The sequence below is a fragment of the Dermacentor silvarum genome, chromosome 4 (assembly GCF_013339745.2).
Source record: "Dermacentor silvarum isolate Dsil-2018 chromosome 4, BIME_Dsil_1.4, whole genome shotgun sequence".
NCBI lineage: Eukaryota > Metazoa > Arthropoda > Arachnida > Ixodida > Ixodidae > Dermacentor > Dermacentor silvarum.
The window spans coordinates 131,490,178-131,504,188 of record NC_051157.2 but is presented as its reverse complement, the minus strand read 5'-3'; the positions used below and the strand labels follow the sequence as shown (position 1 = coordinate 131,504,188).

At 49.8% G+C, this 14,011-nt stretch overlaps 1 protein-coding gene across 4 annotated transcripts in view; it reads left to right on the top strand.

Moving 5' to 3' along the window:
• The window catches only part of LOC119450633 (uncharacterized), a 317,066-nt gene that overhangs the window by 91,154 nt on the left and 211,901 nt on the right, over positions 1-14,011 (top strand). For 2 of the 4 annotated variants that reach the window (XM_049666095.1, XM_037714139.2), the window contains exon 1: positions 2,466-3,011. The exons of 1 other annotated variant lie outside the window; for it this stretch is intronic. The gene's annotated coding sequence lies outside the window, so the exon portion shown is untranslated. Of the gene's footprint in view, positions 1-2,465; positions 3,016-14,011 lie in introns of those variants that run through there. One more of the 4 variants, XM_049666094.1, reaches the window with a different exon arrangement.

Here is a 14,011-nt window from a genome sequence, read left to right as displayed (position 1 = left end):
GCGAGATCGGACGTTGCACGTAGACTATACGTGCGCCTGTACGTTCGTGCGAAAGCGCGAAGAATCGCTGCTACGAATTGTGGTGCCTTGCTTGCGGAAGATGGGCGAGGAATCGATACGTCAGCGTCGGGGAGCATACCTGTGTGCCAGCGTCGGTGGGAGAAGCTTAACTATGGCAATCAGCCGAAGCTGATTGTTATCTTGTTCGTCGTCAAAGTAGCGTCATTGTCTTACATATAGCAAACGTAGCGAAAGCGCCAGCTTTATCATTCCCTGTGTAAAATTTTCTATCTATATCTCCCTCTTTTTATTTATCTCTTTTTTTTCGTGCAGTCACTGTTGTAACGCGTGTTGTGATTGGGCTTCCACGTCGTGCCCCGACTATGTATAATATGATCGCACGCTATGTCATAGTTATGCGATGCTTCATTCCTCTGCTAATTTTCCTTTCTACCTTTCTCTTTACTTAACTTTTTGTCTGTTTTTACATTTATTCGATGGATTTTATTTAGCAATTAGAATAGCCGGCCCTCCGATGGCCTTTTTTATCAGGATATTATCATTTAATAAACCACAACAGCAACATCGTTTGTCGTCCTTCTCCGTCTGCTGCATGCGTATTTCAAATGCGGATATATGTAAGGTACAAATAAAGAGAAAGAAAGCGCGTTTAGTGATCAGAATTACTCGGATCGAGTGTGTTTAGTTAAATAGAAGATGAACATGAAAAAGCTTTCTAGACTATGTAGGTGCTTCTGCATTATGCTACAGTCACGGGGGAGGTGCTTTATTCGCTGCCCAGTGCTAGCGACGTGTTCACAGAGGTGGCTAAAGCGGCGACCACAGCTACGGGACGTCGCTGCAGTTTGCAGAGGTGAACGTTGTTAGCACGTGTTAGAGTGTTAATTTGTGTTGGATTGCGACGTGTATTGGCAGCAGGAGTGTACTAAAGACAGCAAACAGTATAGCCTTGTACATACAACGAGATGTGTGGTTTGCGTACGTGGCCAGCTCATGCCTTGTCTACTTGCGACATCATTTATGGGGCGGTTGGGAGCAAAGATAACTTTTGTCAGTGTTTAGACGGAGATAAAGGTACAGACCGCCTGGTGCCCCATTAGGGAGGCTTAATGACTGCAGTGCGTTAAGCTGTCAGCGCGTCAAGGTAAAAAAAAAGAGCATAATACAGACCACAAATATGAAATAAAGCCTAACGCTTTGGTGACTTCTCTGTCTGATTCCTTATAGCGTTTGGCACCGATCCTAGTATTGACTTTATCAGAGCAAATAACGAGCAGATGCGTCAAACACCTTAACCCCTTTGAGTCTTAACGCTCTCGGCTATTTGCAGCCCTCTATGACCTCGTGACCATATCGCGGCTATAGCCGTATAGGACATGACTACAGTGGTATACATCACAGGTTGTGTTCAATAATGTGACTTTCAAACTAACAACCAAGCAACTCGCTGCCTTAGCGACAGAAGTTATAATATATACTCCCAAGCGAACTGCGAGTACTTGGAAAGCCCTGTAACATATTGTGACAGACCCTCGAAATAGACAAATTTACCCGTCACGAGCGAAAAGGTGCGAGAGCGTTGGGCGGCATTCGTACAGGAGAACCTTCTCCGTGAGGCAAACGTAATCACCACGGAAATTTGAACATTGCAGGCTGCATCCGAGTTTTCGCTATATTTGCTGTGCGTCGCCGTCGCGTCCTACGGTTGGTCAGGGAAGAGTTCTGCCACGACAACTTCTCTCGAAGAATCAAGCCGACCAATGTATAGCTTAAATCTGTGAATAACACTTCTCAATGGCAAAATTCTCAAATTCTGAGCAGGGTTAGTCTTCAGCAAGGCCCATCGCACACGTCTTTGTTGTTACCGCGCTCTACTTGACCCTAGCACAGAAATGCGCACTGAGTGCATCTGCCGGCGAGTTTCGGCTGGAGCACTGAGCAGTCCGATCGGCGCGGAACAAGCTCGAAAATAAGTTGCAACCTCTTCAGTGTCGTGTTTGTCGGCAGGCGCAGCAGAGCTAGAACGCGGCGGGGGTGCTTCCGACTGCCCTATTCCCTGCAAGCGCTAAAGGGGTCCCGTGGTCTAGGCGCGCCGGCCGGACGTGTCCGGCGCAGCCACTGTCGTCATCGCCGGCTGCGACATGTGTCGGCGGCGGTGCGCCGCGACCGACTGGCGGTGGACAGAGCTGCTCGAAGGAAGAGAAAACCTGCCTCACGCGCGCGCCGCCGTTTCTTCTTCGTCCTCAGCGCCGTATAGTCTTCCTCCTCATCCTTACGCACTCCTTCTCGTACGGTCGCTTTCTCCGCCGTGGTGACGTCTCAGGTGACGTCGAGCCTCACCTAGTCACGTGGCCGCGGCGCGCTCGCTGCTACTCCGGCGTGACTGACGAAAGGGGAAAAAGGCGGAGGAGAGGAAAAAACAAAGCGAACAGGACGAAGGAACTGGGCGCCGCGTAGGTGATGGAGAAGGCGGCCGCGCGCCCAATCCCAGTCGCTCGACGATAGTCGCTCCGGCGGACTGCTGCCGCTGCTCCTCCGCGTCCCGCTTTTCGGCCAGCGCTCGCACGGCGAAGGAGAACGGTTTCGCGAGAGCCGAAACGTCGTGTCGCCGGCGACCGTCGAGTGCGTGCGCGCGTCTTGCAACCCCGAGCTTCTTTCATCGGACAACACATCGTCGTGTTTTACACCTGGCTCGATACTACAGGAAGTGCGGATCAGCCGAGACGTGGGGCTCGCTGGGAGTTTTTCTAGTGGAGGTTCATTCGGCAACTGCGATATAGTCAACGGCAGCGAATCTGACCGGTGGTCTTCTGGTGGCCGACATCGGTGCTGCATGTCGCTACGGACCGCATCGCCCCGTTTGGTGTGTGTGTTTGTGGACGGGTGTCTCGCGGGTGTGCGTGGCCGGTCGGCCTGTACCGCTTACGCGGATTCCTGACGGATTTCTAGAAGAACGAGCACACCGCGATCGAGGGATCGCGATACTACAGGTGGGTGAGTCGCACCAACTGCAGTGATTCCTCTCATATTTTTTTTTTCTTTTTCGCATGCCTTGTCTTCTAGAGAGATTTTTTATCATTTCATTTAATTGTTTATAACGTCGTGACTTGTGAGAGGTGACTATGGCAATTCGTGCTCCTGTTTTGCAAGTCTGAGCAGTATGTGAAGTGTACCCAGAAGTATGCGTCGGACGCGGCCGAATTGAGCTGTACTTCGGGCGAAACTACTTTCGGCGTTACGTTTTCTGATGTGGAGGGCCATAAGGAATCTTCCAGTGCAGCGGAGCTTAAAAAACGTTGCTGGAATTTTGTCTTGGCCGCGCTTGTTCGCTCGCTTTCTTCAGAAGTATGCATAGGCAGTATAATTTGTATAACGATTATAGCACCCGCTATAGCATGGATCGACTACCAAGGTGTGCTACTGCTAGGCGCGAGGTGGCGTGTTTTCCACCTGGTCCGTATCAGTTGGTCCAGATTTCGAAAGTAACCGAAACCTAGAAAAAAAAATGAGCCCATCTGTTGAGATGTCCATGCAGCTTAGATAGAAGTGTCCAAGCAATTTTTCGGTCATGTGATCGAAAGCGTTTCGGGTATGTCGTTCTCCAGAGGGCCTCAAAAACTGCGGCGCTTGTTTGGGAAATCATATACCGCGTCTAAAGCAGCACAATAAATAATTGGCGCAACAAATTCGCCCAACAATTTCCGACAACTATTTGCTTGCTTGCAAGTTCCTGCTCACTAATAGCGCGCAATGCATGTGCACTGTGGTGCTTTGAACAGCTGTTGTGTACAGGAGGTAACCAACCATGCACATGAAGGCAGTGGGATGCGCGTATGTCGCTTCACGCAGTAGATACCCGTACATTCAGTTTGTGTGTTTATAAAGATTTCGCGATTACGGTAGCTTCGCAATGTACAACTGTTATCCAGCTTAAACGTGTTAGCGGACGCGCTTACTTGCTCTAAGGAATGACGTAAACTTCTGATAGCACTGCCGCCACCCCTTCGCAGCTGTCGTTCGCGTTAATGTAATAATAATAATAATAATAATAATAATAATAATAATAATAATAATAATAATAATAATAATAATAATAATAATAATCAACATTCTACATGAGTGTGACACTTTCTGATCTCGAGAAAAGGAGCCGAATAACAGGCTAACATGTTCTCCTAATATCAGCAAAGATTGCTATGGTAATTAGCCATAATATTGTTCTCTGTTAAGCCTGTTCATACAGAATACGTCGGACTTGCCGAGACATTCACGCACGCATCGCTTCCGTAGGTGTTTTTGTTCACTGCTTGATGCGCGCATTCCTCATAACGTTTACATCCAACCCCCCCCCCCCCCCCCCCCCCCCTTTGGCAAAACAACATCCCTCACCACCCAGTTTGCATCACGCCTTCTTTGACACCAAATCCTATTTGTTGTGCTATTCGTAATCATTGTCATGAGAAAGCAAGCGAACTGACTGATTGGCAATTTGTAAATACTAGATACTAAAGCATCTTAAGGGTCCAATTCACTTGACATTCCCGTCGAAACTTGAATTTGCGGAATTACAAAAGAAATTTCGTTTCATGGTGTCATGCTTTTGGCCAAATCCTATTTTTCCGTTCAACAACGTCACCATGAAATCAGCCTGCCCGCGATGTATCGCAGCGCTAAATATCGCGCGACCCAAACCTTAGGATACGTGTCTACTATACGTGAACGCTTTATTTCAAAAAGACCGTACATCGCAGCTAATACACGTCATCAACAACCGCGGACCACAAACTCATGAATGCGTAGGTATCGGCACGCCATGTAACATTTCGCACAGCGTCGTTTAAGTCTCAAGGAAAAAAGTATCGCACGTTCACGATATAGTATAGCTTCTGGAATTCGCATAACGCGTGGGGGCATCTTTCGTTTCACGCCGTATCGAGAATGCAGACGGCAAAGCCATTCGACAGGAAGCAGTTTTCAGCGTCGCAAAAAAAAAAAACATATAAAAAATAATAATGAAGATTGCTCGCTGCGATGGTTTGTCGCTTAGAGAACGCAACCATTCGCCGAAGCACTACGGCATTGAAGTCTTTTTCCGCCAGCGATATATACCTCGACGCGCCGGAGAGTCATTTGGCCACTGCGACGTCTGGCGCCAGCGCCGGTCTCTCAGGCTGCCCGACTCCCATAATGCTGCTTTCGAAGCTGCGTCGCGTGGAAGCCAGCGTAGGCGTAACTCCACGTGTCGGCATGGCGCTGCCAGAGAAATATCGAAAAAAAAAAAAAAAAAAACTTAAGCCTCTTCGCGAATGCAGTCGTTCGCGTTTCGAAGTCGAAAGTTCGTACCAATTGCCGCCGCGAGAGGTCATCGATGCAAGTAATTATCTCTCAAACGTGACCCACCGCAACGGTTCAGTGGCTCTGAAGTTCTGATGCCCAGCAGGAGGTCGCCCAGTTCGATACCCCGCTGCGGCCGCATTCCGATTGGGGCGCACTTTAACATGTGTGTGTACTTTACTTCAATTGCACGTTAAACAACCCCGGATGATCAAAATGAATCAGGAGTCCTCCGCTACGGCTCCCCGCGTAGACCACCGTGCACCTTTTCGGACGTTAAATCACATAATTGTTTCAAGCGCAGCTTCGTCGACCTATGTGACAGCCATCCAAATTAAATAACTGACTGGTATACTGTGCAAGACACCTAGGCTGGACGTAACTGAGGTCACTGTTGGCAAACTGACAGCTTCAGACTTCTTTCTTGTTGTTTGTTACAGATTCAACGATGTTGTTTTCGCCTCTTAAGCGCGAAAATGTGCTGCAAATTATTGGTGGCCACGCACCGACACCTCCATAAACGCTAGAGTACGCAAGGAAGGCGCTTGACGACCAAGATAAAAAAAAAAAAAAAAAAAAGTTGCGCTCTCGCGTGGGATCGACGCCTGTGTAGGCTACGTTGCGTTGCCTCTGAATGGGTCGCCCACATGTGAGTGTATTCCCACTTGTGCATGCGGCCATGTTCGTGGGAATAGAATGGCGTTGATTTCTCAAAGCAGGATGCGACTGAAGGCATGGAGCGTGATTATTTTTCAACTAAAACCACACTGCAGTAAGGTCTGTGCTTAACGTGTGAGCAACCATAACAATGCACGTTAGCCAGTGCGAACGCCTCGTTTCGACCTTCTCAATGACCACCATAACTCGTGTAAGCGAAGCGTTAGCGAGGCACATCAGTGTTTAACCAACGTGACTCTTTTGACGTTCGATATGCGCGCTGCCGTGGGCTTCGGTGAGTCCCAGCAGGCAGGTTCCAAATGTATCTTATACCCATTACAAAAGTCCAGAGTGAACTTCGAAAGCTTTTCTGAAGGGTTGTATGAAGGAAATCAGTCGAAATTTTGTAAAATGTCATCAAGAATGTTTATAAGTGATATAGACTGCATCGTGGTTAGCTCTTGCTCCGCCAACGTGTTCGTTAGGCGCACCGCTACGCAGCCTCTTGGGAGCATACACTGACTGAACGGCTTTCGGGACGGCTGTCCGCAGAGGTGTAATTGCCGATGTTACGGAACAGCGTTGGCAGGCCGAGTCTGCTATGTGCCTCGGACCATTGTCGAGAAGCTGGCGCTGTTAGCCTAATACGCTAATGGCCTCCTCCAAAGGTCGTCGTGCCTGCGACGCGCGTATCAGCCGACATGCCCCGACAGGGTAATTGCATTTGTTAGCTTTTCTCGCGGCGCTTCCGTAATTTAAGCCGGACAATTCCCTGATGGTCTCATTGTGTTCTCCGAGCGGGCCGCTTTCGAACTTGCTATATAGCGTTTTCGCGAGTCAGATGTAGGAGTTCACCGAGCATTTTTTGCTGAGTTCGCACGCATTTGAAAACAGTGTGTGCATGTACACATACGGACAAGCTTTAGATGTTGTAAATGGTCGTTCATTGTACTTTCGTAAGCTGTATGTCTGCTTTCAGAAGCTTTCTTCTTCCAACGCTATCTGCTTCCTTGAATACGTGTTTGGGCACAACCACTAAACACTTTTCCCCCGTAACCAAAACCATTTCCGTTTACCAGTCTGTTTCCTAGTTTATATATCAGGGCTCCAATTAGACCCTCCTTCGCTATATCAAGCTTCTCAATATATGCATGCTTCAATATCTAGATTCCTAGCTACACACGTGTTGTATAAGGACAACGTACGCGCATTTATTCATTGTTTGTATTTTTTTTTTCGTTTCAATACAGGTCATTTTCGGTTTCAGTTCAACAAATCTGAAAACCTGCTTATCTCTTCAGTTCTTGATTTTCTTTTTTTTTTACCACACGACCTCTAATTTATTTATCACACACGTATGACCTCGTGATTGCAAACGCCGACATTGGACAGGGGCTTAGGCGACTGTGCGTCGTAGCTACTGGGCGATGTAGTCGCGATAAAGATCGTTGACGCAGTCGACGTCCTCACAAAACTCTATAGCGAAGGACGAGCGTGATTGTTCTCTTCCCTTTGTAGCTACCAGCGCACTCTGATTACAGCTGTCAGCAAAACTCTCCGCACATACCGCGAGTGATGTCAGAGTGAGAATGGTGCGACGTGCGCACGTGTGTTTCTGTGTGCGTCTGTTTGTGTACAGGAAACTTTATGTTTACAAGTGCAGGAAACAAAGCGCCTGGCAAAGGCATACCGAAGAATTATTCTAAGGCGCGCTCCTTGAGTGAATGATTAGATTAGTTGAGTGTGGTCGGAAATGAAGGTAACTATAATGTAGCCGTTGTCTCTATAAACTACAAAACTGTTCAGTGACGAAACGTCCATAACATCGGTACAAGGTTGATTGCACTACTACAATAAAGCTGTCTTTATAAATGGACAATCCGTGGCTCCCTAAAGCACACACACGCATTCAACGTCGTTGATGGCGGATCCTTATCGCCAAGCAATTATTCCGGGAAAGCACCGACGTCTGTCGTCAAAGTTATGGCCGGGATTGAAAAAACAAGTTCGTCGACCTCAAAGGCTACGTTATGCGCATGACCCTTAACGAACTCGTGCAGTCACCTCCACCAGTGGGTTACATCAGCAGCTGCAAACATTTTTTTATTTTTTTACTTCACTGCGCACCCGCGTAACGCACCAGAACGAGGTCATCCGCTATGAAAGCGCGATCGCAACATGTCTTGGTTACGTACCCCAACCCGCGCGTGACACTCGCATTCAGCTGATAACCACTCACTCACTTCACCTGTAACGCAGCACTCGGCTCACGAAAGTGTGGCAGCTAATGGCTTCTAATTCGAAGAGTTCAAAATAAGGAACTACAGGAAGAAAGAAAAAAAAAAAGGTAGGCTAAGTCGTACGCATACCGTGGAAGCGACGCCGAAAGGCGGAAAAATCGCTTCGCCTCGGGTCATCCTTGACGGGGGTGCACGAGGCAAAGAAAGGAGGAACGGCGCATTCCTTTCGGAGTCGGGTCTTCTAACGAAAATCGCCACCGCCCCGCTAAAAACGACATGGAAAGTGAGTCCACGCTAGAAACGAGAAGCGGTCCGATGCGGGCACATGGGCGCCAATCTCCGCAACACGTAGCGGGCATGAAAAAGACGACGAAAAAAGAAAAAAGTTATGAATCACTCGAGGGCTGAGCGACCAACTGCAGCGATTCGCTTTCTGCGCGCGCACCGCCGCGCGATGCCGTAAAAACGCGCGCGCCCGCTTGACCCCAAAAAATCGGGCCGCGTCTCCAGCGCGCTTTGCTGCGCGGCCATGCCGTATACGATAACGCACGCCCCTTGCCGCTTGCAGTTCGTGGTTCCTTGTTATTATTATTTTTTTATTGCAGCATTCGCTTTTTCATTTTTACGCAAGTCGTTGAACGGTTCGCGACTGCATGCTACTTGATTCGATATGCAACCGCGTACCGGTGAAACTGCTATATATATATGTATATATTTCCATTTCTATCTTTTTCTCTCTCTTCGTCTCTTTGGTAAGACTTTCCCTGTTCGGTTGTTAATGCTGCATTGGTACACTGTCCTTATTCCACTTCTGTTGCTCCCGTCACTGGTCGTTCGGGGTGCGAGACTTTCAAGTGCATAAATAAAAGTAGTAGGCCTTTACTGAAACTAGGCATTCGCTTTTTCTTATTCTCTAGACAAGAGTAGCACGAGCTTTTTTTTTTTTTTTTTTTTTTTGGGGGGGGGGGGGGGTAGTTAGCGATTACACACAAGGCGCAATTGCTCTTCCGGTTACCGTGCAGCTGTTCCGTAGCGGTGAAGAAACTTAAGGCATTAAGTGCAAAAAGAAAAAAAAAGTTTCGTGAAAACTAACAGCTGCGAAATCGTCGCGCTCACCACAGTGTCCCGGAACATACGAGGCAAGGAAAGAAGGTCCCCGCACCGACTCGCTCTTGGCGAACACCTGAACATTGACAGAACGTTTCTCGACACCGGCTCAAGCTGAGGGCACGCGCAAGAATTTACTCGAGGGAGGCTAGAGGTGGCGGCATTGTGCGTAATTCTTCGCCGGCCCACACTCGGTCATGGAAGCCGTTCGAGTTCTACGTGACTTCTCCGTGCAACAACCGCCGAGACGGGAACTTCCCTTCTCTCGATTGTCAGCCTCCTCACTATAGCCACGTTGGTTCGGAGGTAGAGCTCCGTTCAACGCACCCGAACAAAACGCCGCCACTGAGTACGGACAGTCGTCCCGTGTCGCTCCCCCGCCGAGAGGGGCCCTCCACGACAATGCCATCGGCGCACCGGGTGTCGGCACGCGCCGGGGACTGGCCCGCTGCTGATCGGCCGGCCTATTACGGCGGATTAGCGCGACACGCTCGCCGACGCTTTGTTGGCCCGCGAAGGGAGAGAGAGGGGGAGACAGAGGGGCACCAGATCCTGCAGCCTGTCTACCGACGGACGGGTGGCCGCGAGCAGAGGAATCCCTTCGGCAGGCAGCCGCGCGCCAGCGCCCTAAACGAAAGTGTTTTCCGGCCGACAACGCTTCCAGGAACAAGGGGTTGACGAACGCTTCAGCTCCGTCAGAAATGTGCAGGTCCATTGCGAGTTTTTTTTTTTTTTTCTCTTTTTTCTTTTCGGGAAACGTCGGTAAGCTGTCATAGAATCGTGGGCCAGTTGTTTACGGGAAGTGGAAGTGGTCGGCCTGTTTGTTCTCTCTGACTTCACGGATGGACTTGAGACGGGGCACCTGGGAAAAGTGCTGCGTCACGAGAAGCGCGGGCGCTTACTTCCGGATGGCTTGAGCGGCAGTGCTGTTTTACACTGCGAAGCACCACGGAAGCATGGCAGTTGTCGTGTACACACTTCCTTCCTTTGCGTCCAGTGGTATTTCTCTGTGCACAGTTTCCTTCTTTTCTTCTGCTTTTCCCCCCGTCTATATGGAGTATACGTTGGGAATGTTGTGACAAGGGCGCACTCTCGAAGTACCGTTAAGACTATAAAGGCGCGAACGCCTGCCTCCCTTGACAGGCTTCATCACGTGGCTTCTGACGACGCTATAGACGGCAGCAGCTGGCGCGTCCTTGGCATATTTGCTCTGTCTCGCGACGTCTATTCTTTCCCCCTGGACATCGGCGACGGAGGACACGACGGCGAAGAAAGGTCGGATGCTGCAAGAAAGAGCGATGGGTGGTGGGCGGCATTCGGTTGGCGAAGAAGGCGGGAGACAGAAAAAAACGGGGGAGGGTGCTCGTAGCGCGCCCACACGCACTGCCTCCCACGTGGTCGAAACGTAAGGACGATCAAGGGTAGCCCCCCCCCAGCCACTCAGTGAGTGTGGTTTGCCGTAGGAGGAAGAAGTCTCGGGAACGGAAGCGACGGCGAACTGCACGACGAAGGTCGGCGGTCTCGGCGGTTCGTGCACGGGACCGCGCGCGGGCGTCCGATGCAGACACGAGGCAGCTTGCATGCGGTGTGGTCGGGCGGTCGGCAACCACAGCCTGCCTTGTTCGGCCCTCTAATGAAACACCGAGACGTGCAATTCCTGTCGGAAGTATCATTTATTGTCTCCGAAATGACGAATGGGCGTGTGTTTCAGCGTGTAAACAGTATGCAAGGCTAAATAATACTGACGTGCTCCTGTATGCTCCACGGACTTCGATATCGGGGATCCGCATGCCGATGGAGGCAGGAAGAAGGCGGGACATGTCCTTCGATTGGGACCTGGCGACTCACTGTGTGGCCGTCGAAGGCAAAGGCTTTCCACTGCTTGCGGCTGCACGAGGAACAACCATAGACGTGTATATAGCACTTTGCGTATCAATGGTCATTAGTGCTTCATTGTTTAGCAATCGGAATGATAAGGAAAATACACAGAACCAGGTATGCGACAGCTCCGAATATAATGCATGCGCCATCCAGAATGATACATACAGAACGGGTCGGACCGAATCTGCTTGTCGTACACAACGAAAGTTAGTCGCTACCCTTCCTGTTACTGCAACCTTTTCCGGCAGCTGTAGTTAAACTGATTGTGATTGCATCGCCCCGCCGATACCTTTGCGTTCAGGCATAGACAATGAAAATTTTAAGCGTCTCGCGAACGCTTCCTCGCCCACGCCGCTGTAAGCAGAGCACGGAAGGTATACGTCACGATGGCGCTTCAAAAACGTGCGCAGGAGGGTTCCTCCAAATAAAGAGCACGGTTATTTCCTGTCCATAGAGCGCATCCGACCGCGTTGTAGGGCAGGAAAGTACTGCTCGCTGCGTATACAGGCTATCAGGGAGAGCACGCGCAGTACAATACAGTGTAGCCCCGTATCGCTTTTCTGAAATACGTAACTGGAACGGGTTTTCTTACTCTTCTTTCCATTTACTACTAGAAGAGAAAGCAGGTACTTTCCATTCTTGTTCACACCTATGGTGGAGTCGAACGTCCCCTGAAGCGCCCACCAAATACAGCGTGACCGGCTCTTGTGTTTACGTTATCCCATTGTGGAATAACTGCGGGTGCGCAAAAAGTCCGCTCCGTGCTCTTGTTTGCACGCGGGAACGCGCGTCAATTCATTCCGCTTTGTGCTGCCAGCCAGATTATAACCAACAATCGCCCGCCCTCTGCATCGACTTCTTAGCAACGCGCCGACGCTTGAAGGTGTAGGAGACGAGAGACCGTCACCTCTGCGTGCGGGCGAGCCGAGCGCAAGTCGTCGCCGAGATCGGTTGAGAAAATGGCTTACTTGCTCGCCCTGTGGGCTGGCGGACGCGAGCTTCCAGGGAAGTCGACCTAGAAACGCGTGCCTCGGAACATTTTCTTTCTTTCTTTCTTTCTTTCTTTCTTTCTTTCTTTCTTTCTTTCTTTCTTTCTTTCTTTCTTTCTTTCTTTCTTTCTTTCTTTCACATTTAGCGGATCGCGCCCTTTCATCCAGGCACAGCCACAGAATCGCGTCTTTTACTGCTGGCTATTAAGGAGACCTCCTTTGAGCTGGCCGCCATTAAACGCAGAAATTCGTTCAATAAACCCACGTATTTGCACACACACACACACACACACACACATATATATATGTATATTAGGGCCCAAAGTAGTGCTCCGATCGGTGCTCTCTCGTGCTTGCAATCAGTTGGCACATCACGTGAAAGGACTGAAAACGCACATAGGCAGCGAATGTGCATGCTTTAACATTAATTGAACATGTTGCCTATGGCATTTTGTGGCCTAAGAGAGAGAGCATAGGTAGCTTTGTCACGTGTCGGTGAAGAGACTGACGCTTTTCTGGAAGGAAAGTAATGAGTGTCTATTACTTAATACATCAATAATAAGCATAGTTGACAAGACGTCGTCGAGGCTTATAAAAAGCTACGAGGCCGAGGGAAGAACGGGTAAACTACAGTGTAACGTCCTCCCTTTTTCATTTTGCTATCTTGCAAGTGCGCTTCTCTGCATTGCACATTTGTTCAGCCAATGGCGGCACCAGTTATGGTTAAAATGAACACGAAGTGCTAGCTGCATATGACAAGGCTTGGCTCTTGGTTATAGTGTAATCGCGAGGGTTATATCTACAGTTACCTTGGCATAATACATGCGAACTGTGCTCATACGCGCGGATTACAAAAATTACCACGCCGTCATTAGCTTGGCAATCTGCCTCGCGGGAAAGCTAGCTTCACAGTTATGAAAAGGGTCCATTACTGCCCGACATTAGGTGTCAGTCGCGCCACAGGAACTTACGATGCAGTCAACAAAGTCTTCACATCGTGTAAGCCAATGCCACCCCTCGCCTCCCACGCTGCCCTTATTTCTCTCTCACCCTCTCTCTGGCGTACACGTGGCGCGTGCACACTTTCTCTCACGAAAGACGGGGACGGCATTTAGAAATAGATAGAATATGAGGAACAGATTTCATTCGTTTGGCTTCGCCGATGTATACAAGTATGAACAAGGTCGCATTAAAACTTGAGTTGGCATTTTCGCGGTGCGCTGCGCCCCTGTTTTGTTTCATGCTATAGGTAATCGTATCGGAAGCATCCAACACCGACACTTCTTCATTAATCCAGTTAATTATTCCGGCTTAAAGCATGCCTCATTACGCGCCTATATGCACCGTTGGAACAGGACACGAGCAGGACGGCATCGTCCGTGTCGGCAGACTTCAGCGCGCCGCGACCGAGGAGCCGCGTAGAAGGTGTCTACGATGCGGCGGGTCCCGGCGGCGAAAACCGGCCGGACGGGATAGCAGCGTACGGCGTCAGCTGAGCGCCACGTGCATCCTTTGTTTCTTTTCTTTCCTCTCTCTCTCCCTCCTCCGGCGTCTCGCACACTGACACCGTTATTTCGGCGCTCGCCAGACACCGTTCGCCGGCATCTCGTGTGCACAGGCAGCAGTGCCGCTATCGATCACTCCGCATGATCCAACCCGAATGTACTATACGGAACGAATCGGCTGCGGAGATCCGGACAAGGGCTTCTACATGAGGAGACGTGTTGTGCTTGACAGAAACAGTACTGCGCACGTTGAAATCAAAAGTATATGCGGTCGTGC